General features: G+C 42.6%; 1 pseudogene across 1 annotated transcript; it reads left to right on the forward strand.

The window, feature by feature from the left end:
- Positions 1-1113: 1113 nt before the first annotated feature.
- LOC309643502 (small ribosomal subunit protein uS10 pseudogene) lies at positions 1114-4490 on the forward strand (annotated as a pseudogene). Its single transcript has 2 exons — positions 1114-1139; positions 4100-4490. The product of its transcript is annotated as a small ribosomal subunit protein uS10 pseudogene (transcript).
- Positions 4491-15092: the final 10602 nt, after the last annotated feature.

The following is a 15092-nucleotide window of genomic DNA, read 5'->3' on the forward strand; positions in this document are numbered from 1 at the left end:
GAGGGCATGCCATCTCTTTGTTGGTTCCCTGTTTGTAAAAAGAAAAGAATGGGAACTTCCAGGAGTTTGTAGGGAAGTCTTGTGATAAAGTAATGACCACATTATCATTTCCACAAAAGATTTATTAGGTGAACAAGCAGCAGGTTATAATAGGGGTGGTGTGATGATGGTGATGATACAAAGTCCTGTAGAGAACAAATCTACAGTTAGCATTTTCCCCTGTGGTCAGCTGCTGACAGAACTTGCTGGAATACAGCTAGGAGCTAATGCGTGGTGAGTTGAGTCACTTACACAGTTGGAGTACTGTTAGGGACCAATTTCTATCTCCTCTTTGGTCAAAAAGACAGCCCAGAAAAAATAGCATGCGGGTCTAAATGCTGCGAATAGTTCAAAGAATATCTCAGACTGATGAAGGGTCAGTAAGCCATGTGAACATGGAGGACATCACACTGCTTCTATCCTTAGGTCCAAAAGGCTTTGTAGGAGAAAGCTGTAGGTGTGTTGAATGGAGATCGCTAACCAGTGGAATTTCACAAGTATAGATAAGGACACAGCCGTAGCTCAGCTTATATGCCATCCAAGCTAGTTCACCCCGTAGAAATAGGTCCATCTGAAAGCATAGGTAAATTCATTTGGGGGCATAAAGTGGGGGCAAAAATGCGAAAGTTGGCCAATGAGTAAGACTTAAGGGGATCCAAAATTACCTAATGATATTTCAGAACCAATTGGAGGGGAGGGGAGGGGAGATTAAAATGATTCTGTTTTAATCAACAATCAAACTGTGGGTCTCCATTCTACTTCTGTGGAGATTCTGTTTCAGTAAGACAGAATTAGGGCTCTCAGTCGATGACTTTCCAGCTTCAGTGGCGAGACATATACCCACACCGATAACTCCAGTGTGCAGAATTAATAGGATCTGGATTGGTCTGGCTACTACCCAGTTCTAGATCATTGTAAATGTTAATGAAACAGGCTGTTTTCTCTTTTTCAGCTTATTTTTTTGGATTCTTCTTACCCTCAAAAGTTTTCAGAGCCTTATTTGGCTCCTGGTCAGAAATCTTCCTTAGTGGTTTGTTAATTCAGCTGACCATTTAGAAAGGAAGAGAAGAGAAAATGAACATTCGGTACGCACTCACAAGGTGCGTTCTTCACATTATCTTATTTAATCTTCACAGAGACTGTATCACTTATTTCCATTTTACAAGTGAGAGAACTGCTTAAACAAAGTTAAGTAACACCCAAAATCTCGTTAGTGAATGGTGGTGCTAAGGCTCGACCCTAGGTCTGTGACACCAAAACCTATACTCTTTCCCCACGTCATGTAGCTTCAGTGCTATCAACCCCAAAGCTTATGTCTTAGTTGTCAAAACTTAGAGAAATAAACATTTGTGTATCAGATAGGCTCGGGCGCTTAATAACTTTGGATTAATTCCCAAAGGAGCTTGTAGTTAGGTGTTCATCTTTACAGGGGGCCTTCATTCTTTAAAATAGGATGTCATACTTTCTAACTGAGAGGCTATACAATATTTTGTACGTTCTTGTAAAAACGCCCATAAGAATGAACGTAATAAAGCAGCCAAGCCCTTACAACCACTGGAACCCTCCCTGTCTGCTTCCTGCTGGGGGCTGGTAGAGGAGAGAGGACCCTGTCTGGTAGCCAGGACCTTTCCACTCACTTTGGGATGCTGCTGACTTCTGACTCCTACCCCACCCTAGCAGAAAACTTATAGAAAAAAAAAATTGGAATTATATATGTGGAGGCACTTGAGCATAGGTATGTTGCACGTGGGCATGTATGTTTATGTACACATGGCTGAGAATTCAGAAGCTATATTGGTTGTGGGTCAAGGGCCACACCACATCGACCCATCTCCCCATGACTCTTGAGGGCTTGAGTTAATAAAGCCCTCTGGTTCCCTCCCAAATTGTTTCTCCTCTGCTCTCCTGCTTTAGGTTCTCATTGCAATTGCAATGAAATCAGCACTTATTTCTGAAAGTAGAACAGCCTGCAAAGAGCACTGACCCAGCTTCTAGTCACCACTCAGACAATGCTCCGAGTGTACCCTTGGACCAGTCATTTGTGCCTCTTGGTCAGATGGGAATTCACTCTAATACTTGGTTCATACCCAGCAGCGCTGTGTTAGTTTGCGAAGGCTCTATGCTATAGCTCCATTCGGGAGATGCACTTTGGCCCAGTTAGGCATTCCCGGCCCCACCCCACAGATGCCCAGCCCAGTGGACTCCTGCTCTGTGCTCCACCCCTCCTCTGTCACAGACGTTGTTGGGGTACTCCATGTAATCTGCACCCCAAAGTTGGATGCTAGGTTCTCTGGCTCTTTCCCTGGACCTAATCCTAGGCCCAAGCTCCCTGCTAGGAAACTATTAAAGACAATGTGCTAGTGAGTGACATCTCCAAGGTTAGATATTTACATTTTAATTCAGGCCTTCTGGAGACAATTGTTATCCAAAAGAGGCAAGTGATGATAGGAATCTTAGGCATAGAAGCATGTCTCTGAGGGAGGTGTTTGAGGTAGCATGGTTTTTCGGTACCTGTCAAATCACCGCCCTGAAGCACAGGGCTGGCTTGGCATTAAATTGTAACTTGTTTACTTAATACATATATACTAAGTACTTAAACTATTTAAGTTATACAACACTGTACTAAGCTTTAATGGCATCCAGGGAGTAATTAATGGCGTCTAGGAAGAAAAAGAAAAAGATCCTGTTCTCAAGAACCTCCAGCCCAGCTGGGAGAGATCAGACACACGTGAAGTTAAAAAATAAAGAGCTGCATATTAACACCAGACAATAATACTAGCGTACAACATTAAGCTTTCCAGAAGAAAGATACATTGTGGTACCCAAATCCATCATGAGACTGAGGTCTGGGGAGTTCATGAACTAATTCCCAGAAGAATCTTTCAGGAGAAGTTAATTGCTTTTCTTTCAGGGCTCCAAAGTTCAGTCTGGATACTGATCTTCTCCTTAACAGCAAAGAGAATGATTCTTATTTGAACACATTCATGGCAGCCCAATGGGTAAGCATTTCAGCTGAGAGAGCATTTTGGTTAATAATTAAGTACCATATTATTATATTTTAATTTCTCATGCAAGTCCAGTTTTAAGAAATTGTAACAATTTAGACCTTAAGCTACAATATTTCAATAATTTGTGAAATCATTGATTGGATATATGCATTAACCCACTGAATGCTGATGTCAACCCTAAAGTTTATGTCTAAGTCATGAAGACTAAAAGAAATGTTTATTTGTGGGAATTCCCTGGTGGTGCAGTGGTTAAGACTCTGCGCTCCCAGTGCAGAGGGCCCAGGTTCGATCCCTGGTCAGGGAACTAGATCCCACATGCATGCTACCACTAAGAGTTTGCATGCCACAGCTCAGATTTTGCACGCTACAACTAAGGAGCCCGCCAACCGCAACCAAGGAGCACACGTGCCGCAACTAAGGAGCACACCTGCTGCAACTAAGACCCAGCACAACCAAATAAATAAAATAAATATTAAAAAAAGACATGTTTATTTGTGTATCAGATAAACTTTGGCACTTACTAACGTCCGCCTGATTCCAAAAGAAGCTTGTAATTGAATGCTCATCTTTACAGGGGACCTTCCTTCTTTGAAATGGGTGTTAAGTGTTACCATTACTGCCTCCGTTTTATAAATGCATGCAGGGCAGTCAGGTAGCTTCCCAAGAGTAGAGAGAGTGGTAGCGCATAGCAGAGCCAGGCTGGAACCCAGGGAACTACACCACTTCCCCATGAGCTAGCTCTGCCCAAGATAGATGACTGGCTGGTAGAAGCACAGTTTCCTAACTGATGCTGCTAACTTATGCATCTCCAGTAGATGGGAAGACTAGAGGTGAAGGTGGCATCAGCCGCCTGCTGGGCAGTCAGCTTTACTTGATGGATCTCACCTCCACATGGACTTCAGCTTCCCCTCAAACCTATGTGGGTCAAAAAAACCAAAAAACAAAAAACAAAACTGGCTCTTTGAGGAAGACACGATCGCCCGTCGCTGCTGCAACGGAGCCCTGGACTGCCCGCTTCCCTGACTCACCGCTGTTCACTCTCGCTGAACGAGTCGGTCAGGAAGCCTCACCACAGCCTTGGCTTTTAAAGATACCAGAAAGACTCCGGTGGAGCCAGAGGTGGGGATTCACCGAATTAAAATTATTCTAACCAGCCGCAACGTGAAGTCTTTGGAGAAGGTCTGTGCTAACCTGATCAGAGGTGCAAAGAAAAACAATCTCAAAGTGAAAGGACCCGTTCGGATGCCTACCAAGCCTCTGAGAATAACTACAAGGAAAACTCCTTGTGGTGAAGGTTCTAAGACTTGGGGTCATTTTCAGTTGAGGATCCACAAGCGACACACTGACTTGCACAGTCCTTCTAAGATTGACAAGCAGATTACTTCCATCAGTATTGAGCCAGGAGTCGAGGCTGAAGTCACCATTGCAGATGCTTAAACCAACCTTTTTAATAAATTGATAATCAGATGTTAAAAACAACTCCAAACCGATTTATAATTATGAAAATAACACATGCTTGGAGGAATATATAAAAGCATAAAGAAGAAAATCATAAAAAAAGGAAACCATAATCACTCATAAATCCACATATACTTACTTTTTTTCTAGAATATTTGCTTGTATTCATATTTAGAATGCTATAGAACATTTAATTTAAAAATTAGATCACATGGTATACAGTTTTGTTTTTTTTTTATTTAGTCTTCGTTGCGGTGTGCAGGCTTCTCATTGCGGTGGCTTCTCTTGTTGGTGGAGCACGGGCTCTAGGTGCGTGGGCTTCAGTAGTTGTGGCACACAGGCTCAGTAGTTGCGGCTCGCGGGCTTTAGAGCGCAGGCTCAGTAGTTGTGGTGCACGGACTTAGTTGCTCCGCTGCATGTGGTATTTTCCCGGACAAGGGCTCAAACCTGTGTCCCCTGCATTGGCAGGAAGATTCTTAACCACTGCGACACCAGGGAAGCCCTGGTATATAGTTTTATACACTGAATATTTAACATTATATCATAAATATTTTCCACGCCATTAATTATTCTTCAAAAACATTATTTAAAAAAATTATTGCATAATATTCCATTGTATGAATATGCTATAATTAAGCAATAACTTCCTTATTCTTGGATATATAGGTTGCTTCTATTTTTTTGTTTTTTCAGTATGAGATGGAAAGACAAATGTATTTGCATATAAACCTTTACATATATTTCTCTTTTCTTCATAGGATGGATTCTTGAAATGGAATTAATGAGTAAGAGGATGAGAGCATTTTTAGCCCCTTGATACTTATTTACAAATTGCTTTCCTGAAAGTTATTCTATTTAAGCTTCTTCCTGCTGGGCATGAGTGTGTGATTCATTGGACCCTCATTTTCATTGACTATTACCATCTTTTTTTTTTTAATGTATATACTATTTTTTAAAATAAATTTATTTATTTTTGGCTGTGCTGGGTCTTCGTTGCTGCACGCTGGCTTTCTCTAGTAGCAGTGAGCGGGGGCTACTCTTCGTTGTGGTGCGCAGGCATCTCATTGCGGTGGCTTCTCATTGTGGAGCACGGGCTCTAGGTGTGCGGGCTTCAGTAGTTGTGGCACACGGGCTCAGTAGTTGTGGCTCGCAGGCTCTAGAGCACAGGCTCAGAAGTTGTGGCGCACGGGCTTAGTTGCTCTGTGGCATGTGGGATCTTCCTGGACCAGGGCTCGAACCCATGTTGCCTGCATTGGCAGGTGGATTCTTAACCACTGTACCACCAGGGAAGTCCGACTATTACCATCTTTTAAATCTTTGTCAGTTTGATAGGCAAAAAAATAATACCTAATCACTGTTTTAATTTGTATTTCTTTGATAACAAATGATGTTAATTTATTAACTATTACACTTTCTTTTTTTTATACTATGTGTAGGTGTCCTTTGTATATTTTCTGTTGAAATCTTAGTGGTTTTTAAAATAAATTTTTATAAGCACTGGGTGAAGGAGGGGGAATTGGATACAGGTGGTCAAAAGGTACAAACTTCCAGTTATGAAACTGAGCAGTACCCTGTAGGGTCTTCCTGGGGAGGGACCACGCCCTGTATCCCCTACCTCTTGTTTGTAGAAAAGCTTTAGCCTCCCAGGCTTTCCCCATATTCCAAACAGCAGGTTTAATCAGAGACATGAGAAAATGCAGAAACAAAGGAAAACAATTAAGTGAGACAAAATAATAATAGTTTAGCCATAAAATAAAGTCAGGGACCTTTAGTTTCTCCTCAATTAAGTGAGACAAAATAATAATAGTTTAGCCATAAAACAAAGTCAGGGACCTTTAGTTTCTCCTCAAGAGATACAGATATTATTCTGAGACATATCCTTGAGTTGTTTTGCAGATACTAAAACCCCCACCAGGTGGAAGAAATTAACTGCATGTTAACCACCAGCACGTAGACCCTAGACAAATTGGAGCCAGAAGGTTGAATGCTGAGATTACCAAAACATAACCCTGTTACGTCACCATCAACCAGTCAGAGAACTGTGCACAAGCTGATCACATACACCTCAACCCTCTCCCTCATACTGTCTTTATTTTTCTTTTTTTATAAATTTATTTATTTATTTATTTATTTATTTATTTATTTATTTATGGCTGCATTGGGTCTTCACTGCTATGCATGGGCTTTCTCTAGTTGTGGAGAATGGGGGCTACTCTTCATTGCGTTGCATGGGCTTCTCATTGTGGTGGCTTCTCTTGTTGTGGAGCATGGGCTCTAGGTGCATGGGCTTCAGTAGTTGTGGCACACGGGCTCAGTAGTTGTGGGTTGTGGGCTCTAGAGCGCAGGCTCAGTAGTTGTGGCACATGGGTTTAGTTGCTCTGTGGCATGTGGGATCTTCCTGGACCAGGGCTTGAACCTGTGTCCCCTGCATTGGCGGGTGATTCTTAACCAATGCACCACAAGGGAAGTCCTCTCATACTGTCTTTAAAAACCGTTCCCTAAAAGCCACTGGGAAGTTTGGGTCTCCTGAGCATGAGCTACCTGTTCTCCTTGCTTGGCACCCTGCAATAAACGCTGTACTTTCCTTCACCACAACCCAGTGTCAGTAGATTGGCTCTACAGCAGTGCATCAGGTGAGCAGACCCAAGCTGGGTAACAGTTATAAGATAAATAAGTACTAGGTATATAATGTACAACATGATTAATATAATTAATACTGCTATATGTTATATATGAAAGTTAAGAGAGTAAATCCTAAGATTTCTCATCACAAGGAAAATACTTTTTCTTTTTCTTTTATTTTGTATCATATAAGGTGATGGATGTTCACTAAACTTATTGTGGTAATCATTTAATGATATATGTAAGTCAAATCATGCTTATACTTTAAACTTATACAGTGCTGTATGTCAATTACATCTCAATAAAACTGGAAGAAAAAAATTTGTAAGCACTTAGGTGAAAACTTTGTCATATTTATAGACAAGTGTTTTTCCCAGTTTATTGTTTGACTTGTAATTTTATGATTTTTTTATTTACAGAAGATTTATATTTTCATGTGATCACATCTATCAGCCGTTTCAGGTTTTTTTTCTTCTATTACTGTTATGCTTAGAAAGAGATTTCCTATTCAGAAAACAAATAACTATTTGATGAGTTTTTCTCCTAGTTTTTAAAAATGATTTTATTATTTGCAGTAATTCTTTAACTCATATGGACTTAATCTTGGGGCATGGCATGAGGTCAAGACCTTAAATTAATATATTTTAAAAATAACATATATTTCTAATATCATTCAATGAATTACCCATTTCATTCCAAGAGACTCATGATGCTTGTCTTATTAGTAAGTTCTGGTCTTAGTCTAATGGCTTTTTACTAATTTCCATTCACTTGAATATAACTCTACATTCCTTTTGCATTTTTACTTATATACTAGCTATTTTTATCCAATAGTAAAATTCTTGACTAAAGAGGCTTTCTTTTCACATAATCATCTGTCTTTCCAATCAACGTTTACTGGATTCATCACAGTGCTGGGCACTGGGGATCTTAAGATGGACAAGACATGGTCAACCTGCTCAAGGACTTCATAGTCAGGATGCAGGCAGGTCAAGATGACTAGAGTAGAAGGTAAGTAGTGTGCTTTACAAATGTGAAGGTGCTATGAGAGCACAGAGAAGGCTTTACAAAGGAGAGGGTGCTCAAATTGTCCTGAAGATGAACAGGAATTTGTCAGGTCAACAAGTGGGGAAAGGGCATTCAGAACAGAGGGAACAGCTTTACAAAGGTCTAAAGATGGGGAAACTGTGTGACAAGTTTGGGAAGCTAATAGTAGTTTAGCTTCCCAAACTGAGTAAAAGGTGCATACAGGGAGATGATGAGAGATGGATGAAGTAAAGGCCAGATGTTAAGGGAGTTTGATTTTATCTAAGTGATGACTAATCCAGAGAGTGATGAGGTCAGATGCGTGGAAAAATTCCTTTGATAGTCATACAGAGGATTGATTGGAGGGGCAGAGGACTAAGGCAGGGAGACCATAAAAAAGGATAGAGCAAACAAAGGCTTGAACTGACATTGACGGGGAGAAAGTCCCAGAGAAGGGGGTGCAGACCTATGAGGTGTCTGGGAGGTAGAGTCAACAGGATGTAGGAGATAAGAAAAAGACAGCAGTTTAGGATGAGTCTAGTTTTGTAGACTTGGTGACAAGGGAAATGGCTGTGTCATTTACAGAATCAAGGAGTGAAGGGGAGGGAGCAGGTTTGGAGGTGGGTTCTAAGAAGAGGATGAGTTCATATTTGAGTCTGAGGTGTTTGTTGTAAATCTAGGTACAGCTATTTAGAGCACTGTTGAAAATACACGTCTGGAGCTAAGAAGAAAGTTTTCAGATGGATATATGGATAGATATTAGAGTCATCAATACCTAAGGTCATAATTGAAATTGTAAGTTTGTATGAATTAATCAGCCAGGAAGAGAAGAAAAGAAAGCTGAGGCTGGATCTCTAGGAACATCAATTTGAGGGACAGATGGAAGAACCAGAGTTCTTAAAAGATTACTGAGGGCTTCCTTGGTGGCATAGTGGTTAAGAATCTGCCTGCCATGCAGGGGACATGGGTTCAAGTCCTGGTCCGGGAAGATCCCACATGCCACGGAGCAACTAAGCCAGTGCTCCACAACTACTGAGCCTGCGCTCTAGAGCCCGTGAGCCACAACTACTGAAGCCTGTGAGCCTAGAGCCCATGCTCTGCAGCAAGAGAATCCACAGCAATGAGAAAAGCCTGCACACCGCAACGAAGAGTAACCCCCGCTCGCTGCAACTAGAGAAAGCCCATGTGCAGCAATGAAGATGGAACGGAGCCAAAAAAAAAAAAAAAGAAAGAAAGAAACTCTATAAAAAAAAAAAAAAGATTATTGAGAAGAAACAATCAGAGGATTAAAGTACCAGAAGAGGGAGTTCCCTGGCAGTCCAGTGGTTGGGACTCTGTGCTTTCACTGCCGAGGGTGTGGATTCAATCCTCGTCAGGGAACTAAAATCCTGCAAGCCTGAGGCACGGCAAAAAACATTAAAAATAAATAAATAAATAAAGTACCAGAAGAGAGTGGTGTTGTAGAAACTTGGGCAGAGAAGTTTTCAAAAGGGAGGAACAGTTGAAAGAAACTAATGGGCAGAGTTCAAGCTAAAACAAGAACTAAAGTTGTCCATCGTGTTTGGCCACCCAGAGGTCGTGGTGATCTTAGCAAGAGAAGTTTCACTGGAGTGTTGGAGGTAGAATGTAGAGGAGGTGGAAATGAATGGGAGAGGAAGGGTGGTGGCAGCGAGTACAGCCTTTCCCTGACCTTGGAGTGAAAACTGGAGGAAGACACACTTCAGGTCTACAGACATTATTTGAGAGCCTACTATGCATCTATCATCAGTTTACAAACACCGGGAGGGTGAGGAAGGGAGAGAGTGATGGACATAGTCATTGCCATTGAGAAGTGCTCATGCTAGTGAAAGAGACAATAATTATACATTTTTATAAAGGCCGGGGTAGAGGGAGAAATAGGGTAATGGAGACCTCCAAGGAGGAACAGAGAAGAGGTTGAAGGTGTGTGGGAGTGCTTGGTGTGAGACAAAGATGTATTTAGTCAAGGGACCTGGCATCAAGCTGCATCCTGGTCTCAACTAACCACCCCTTCCTATATCCACTCATGTACCCCTTAGACTCATTCTGTACACAACAACCAGAGTAATCTTCCAAAACACAAATCTGATTGCCCCACCTCCATTCCATTGGCCTTCCGTTGCTCTAAGAATGAAATCCTAATTCCTAAGGGCCTCGTGGTTTGGCCCTGCCTCCCTGTCCAGCCTCGTGGAGCCCCTGTCATTCTAGTCTTCTTTCTGCTCCTCCCTTGCACGCTGTGCTCTCCCTTGATCCTCCCCAATTCTGCAGGGCTTTGCCAATGCTCTGTTCCCTGTCCAAAACGTCCTGGTTCCTCAGTTTTGTCTAATTAATACCTACTCATCCTTCAGACATCAGCATGATCATTGTTTCCTCAAAGGAACCTTTACTGATCCTACCAGATAGGTCAGATCCTCCTAGACTCCTAAGTAGCTCTCCTTTATTGTACTTTTTACAGATGTAGTTCTGTACTGGGGGATTATTTGAATAATGTCCATCTCTCACAGCAGACCATGGGTTCTGTGATGCAAGGACCAGCAATTAGCGCAGTGCATTGTTTATGTAGACAATAAATATGTGATGAATGAATGAGGGTCCTCATAAGAAATACACACGGAAAGGTATGTGGCTAGCAAAGGAATCCAATGTTATAAGTGAGACTTCGACCTCGAAATTCAGGTTCTAGGAGGATCCAGTAAGCAAAGACAGAAAATATGAAGAACTACTTTTGCTTGGGGTCAGGGTAACCTCAAGTCAAGAATCAAAACAGGCCTGTCTTTCCTCCTTCCCCGCTAATTTCTTACCTAAATCTTGGCTCATCCCACTCCAAGAGAGGAAAGGTCAGTGATTCAAGAGTGTGATAACCCAAGCAACAACCATGGTGTTTGCCCCTGTGCTTGGATGCTCTCAGGTCAAGAGTGATATTTTTTCAAGATAGGCAAAATTTGAGCATATTTGGTGGCTGAGGGGGAGGAGTGGAGGAAGAAGGGGAAGATATAGGAAAGAGAGGTGGTTAATGCAACTACTGCAGAGTAACCATAACTGCCTTATCTACATCTGGCCTTGCTGGACACTGCTGGAGGAAAACCACATCCCAGAACAGTTTGGTGCAAATGGCTGGATGCACACAGGGTTGGTGGTTTATAGACCTGATGTTCCAAATGGATAGGAGTGAAGATATTGTCAAAGTAAAATTTTTGGGACTTCCCTGGTGGTCCAGTGGCTGAGACTCCACGCTCCCAATGCAGGGGGCCCAGTTTCCATCCCTGGTCAGGGAACTAGATCCCACATGCCGCAACTAAGAGTTCACATGCCGCAACTGAAGATCCCACATGCTGCAATGAAGATCCCGTGTGCCGCAACTGAGACCTGGCGCAGCCAAATAAATAAATATTTTTTCTTAAAAAGTAAAATTTTCAAAATTTAAAAACATGATTCTGACACAAATATGAAACAAACACGTGTCAAAGATTCATCAATTAATGAATGAACCAGTGAGATGGTAAATATCGTTCTAAGAACACTGAGAAACTGGGTATTTATAAACAAACAAACAAACAAAATGCTAGAATATGTTTGCTAAGTTAGATACAAAAGTGGTTGATGGCCAACAGGGCAACAAACCCATAGTTTATCTTTCCCACTGGACAGAAATCATTTGCATCTCTATTAGACAACAATCTGTAAGTTAACGTGTAACTTCACAGTGCCTGGGATATAATCAATAGTAAATAGCAAAGTCAATCTTGGATTTTTTCTTCTAGATAACTAAATAATCATGGGTAAGCCTGTTAAACCATGCTTAACATGGAAAGGACATGTAGTCATCCTCTTGCTTAGTTTCCAAGTTTGGAAATTGTTTTTTAACGGCATTGAAGCTACTGGCAAGAAAGTCATTCAGGCGGTCTTCTATGAGACGCAGACTGGAGAAGAGATACAGGGAAGCCAGAAGAAGGATATGGACTGAGAAAAAAAGGAGCAGTCAAGGGTAGGCAGTCTAGATGGGGTCCAGGAGCAGCTGTAGTGAGGGGAAGGTAAGTAAGAGCATTTGTGCTGGGAGATGTAGAGGTGGAGCAGTTCCAGGGGTTTTCAGAGTCCAGGACTGCTGGGTTTTAAATCTAAGGAGCTAGGAGGCTAGGTTTTATGTTGGATGCACTGCCTACTGCCTACAAGGAATATTGACTTCTAGTTCTTCCTGAATCAGTCAAGATTTGAGCAGAGAAGTAGAAACTTTATGAATGATACAGAATAGGCAATGTATTATAGGGATTATATAGAATTACACAACTGTGGAAACTGGTGGAAGACAGCAAGGCTGTTGCCAGTGTATCTAGTGTTTAGCCTTCAGGCTCTATGGGTCACCATACTGACAGTCAGGAAAGAAAGCTGGACTTGAATGAGAGCGAGGACAATGGGAACTCATGAGGACAAACTAAAACCCAGGCCTGATGTTCACCACTTCCAATCTTGATGCTATGGGTGCCCTGCCAGAGATGCTGTCACCTTCACCTGGACCCACACGCACTTGGCCCGGACCGTGGAGAAGCTAAGGGAGATCTGGCGGGAGCTGGCAAAACTGCAGCCTGGATGTTGCCTCATGCCTATGAACTACTAGTAGAGCACAGGAACTGCCTCAGTGCCTGGTGCCCCACACCTGCCTTCAGAGAATGAAAAACATGGCTGCTGTTCAATGTACATCTTCCAAATACCACACAAATTTCTGTTGTAGCCAACACGTACCTAGAATATACAGGGAAGGGAATTCTGGGAACCATAGTTCCAGCTCAGCTAAGCTGACACAAAACAAAGCCATACATGCTCTCAACACCAAGCACAGGGCCTAAGATCAGCCTCCACACAGAGGGTGCCCAATAAATTGTGGGGTTTTGTTATCAAAGTACCTTTAGAACAAACTACACATAACTGCAACAACATGGATGCATCTCAAGAATATTATGCTAAGCAGTAAAAGCCAGATAAAAAGAGGACATACTGTATGATTCCCTTTACATGGAATTCTAGTACAGGCAAAATCAATCTAAAGTGATAGAAATCAGAACAGAGTTGCCTTGGACAGGGGTGGGATTGGGAGGGGAGTGACTGGGAAAGGGCACAAGGAAATTTGGGTGGGGGGGTAATGGAAATGTTCTTTATTTTGATAGAAGTGTGAGTTACACTACTATATGCATTTGTCAAAACTCCCTGAACTGGGACTTCCCTGGTGGTGCAGTGGTTAAGAATCTGCCTGCCAATGCAGGGGACAGGGGTTCGAGCCCTGGTCCGGGAAGATCTCACATGCCGCAGAGCAACTAAGCCCGTGTGCCACAACTACTGAGCCTGCGCTCTAGAGCCCACGAGCCACAACTACTGAGACCACGTGCCACAGCTACTGAAGCCCGCGCGCCTAGAGCCCGTGCTCCGCAACGAGAGAAGCCACCGCAATGAGAAGCCCGCGCAACGCAACGAAGAGTAGCCCCCGCTCTCCGCAACTAGAGAAAGCCCGCACACAGCAACGGAGACCCAACGCAGCCAAAAATAAATAAATAAATAAATTTATTAAAAAAAAAAAATACGTTGACAGATTTGGGATGAGAGAAATGTCCTAAAATTAGATTGTGGTGATGGTTGTAACTCCATAAACTTACTAAAACTCATTGAAATGTATGCTTAAGTTAACTTTATGGTGTATAGATTATACCACAATAAAAATGCTTAAAAGAAAAAAAGAAAAAAAAGCAAAACTCCCTGAACCTTACCCCTAAGATCTGTGCATTTTATTGTTTGTAAATTGGACCTCAATTTCAAAAAAGTGAAAAGTAAAGGAAAATGGTGTCCTTAGAGTTAATGACAGACTAATAAGCAACCAAAGAAAACATATGACATGCAGTTTCCTTATATCTGCCTACCGGGTCGCTTTCGAGAAACTGACCTCATCAATGGACATCCTCACTCTAAGATTGGAAAAGGATTAGAAGAGCCTGCAACTCCAAGATTCCTCTCCATCGGCCAGAAGAGAAATGAGAGGGGAAGAGAGCAGGTGGGAAACCAAGACAAAACCACTAATAAACAGACTAGGTAGATAAACTCAACATCGAGCTGTAGAACTGGGATTTTTATTCCTTTTCTCCAAAATTTAATTTCATAGTCTGTTCAACAGAGATATGATTTCTAAACTGCATCTCGCTCTCAGTGTGTGTGTGGGGGGCGGCCGGGAGGGGGCAGGGGGAGAAGAGAGTGAGAAGGAGAAACTCACAAACACTCCAAATAACGAATATCATCATAAGTTTGAAGCTAGAGGAAATAGTTTCACCATACCCAGAGGAAATGGATTCCAGGGCCATGCAGGGACCTGAATCTCTGTCCTGCTTTCCCCACCTGTTCTAGTCTGGCCTCATTATCATGATGTTTGCATTTTTCTGAACAACATCAAATAACAAATAAAAGATCTCCTTTCTCACCGCTTGGCTGTTCGGTGACACTCATTTGCACAGTTTCTCTTCTGTAACCAGTCGGCCGGGGTTACAGGGAACTTAAGGCACAAACGCTCAGATGGTGGCAGGGAGAGGAGGTTTGCCCAGAGCTCCCGGGAGGGTCGGAGGGGAGACCCTGAGGGAAGGAGAGACCTGAAGGGAGGGGCGGGGCTCGAGAGTGTCAGGAAAGTCTTTCTCGTCCGCTCTCCGGTCTCAGAACGGCGAACAGACCGGAGGAGCAGGGACCCTTAAGGATCCTCACAGCCTCTACAGACTTGAGTCCTCTTACCAGCTTGGGTTAATTTTTAACTTCCTTGGGGTGAGATCAAAAACAAAGGCAGAAACTCTCACCTGAGGGCTGGTTTCTACAGCTCTTTGTCCTCAAGTCTCCTCCCGTCTCCTTTGTCTCCAGGCCCCGGGGAGGCAGAGAGAAGGGTCACGTGGCACGAATGGG

This window comes from Balaenoptera physalus, assembly GCF_965194825.1.
Source record: "Balaenoptera physalus genome assembly, chromosome: 15".
Taxonomy (NCBI): Eukaryota; Metazoa; Chordata; class Mammalia; order Artiodactyla; family Balaenopteridae; genus Balaenoptera; species Balaenoptera physalus.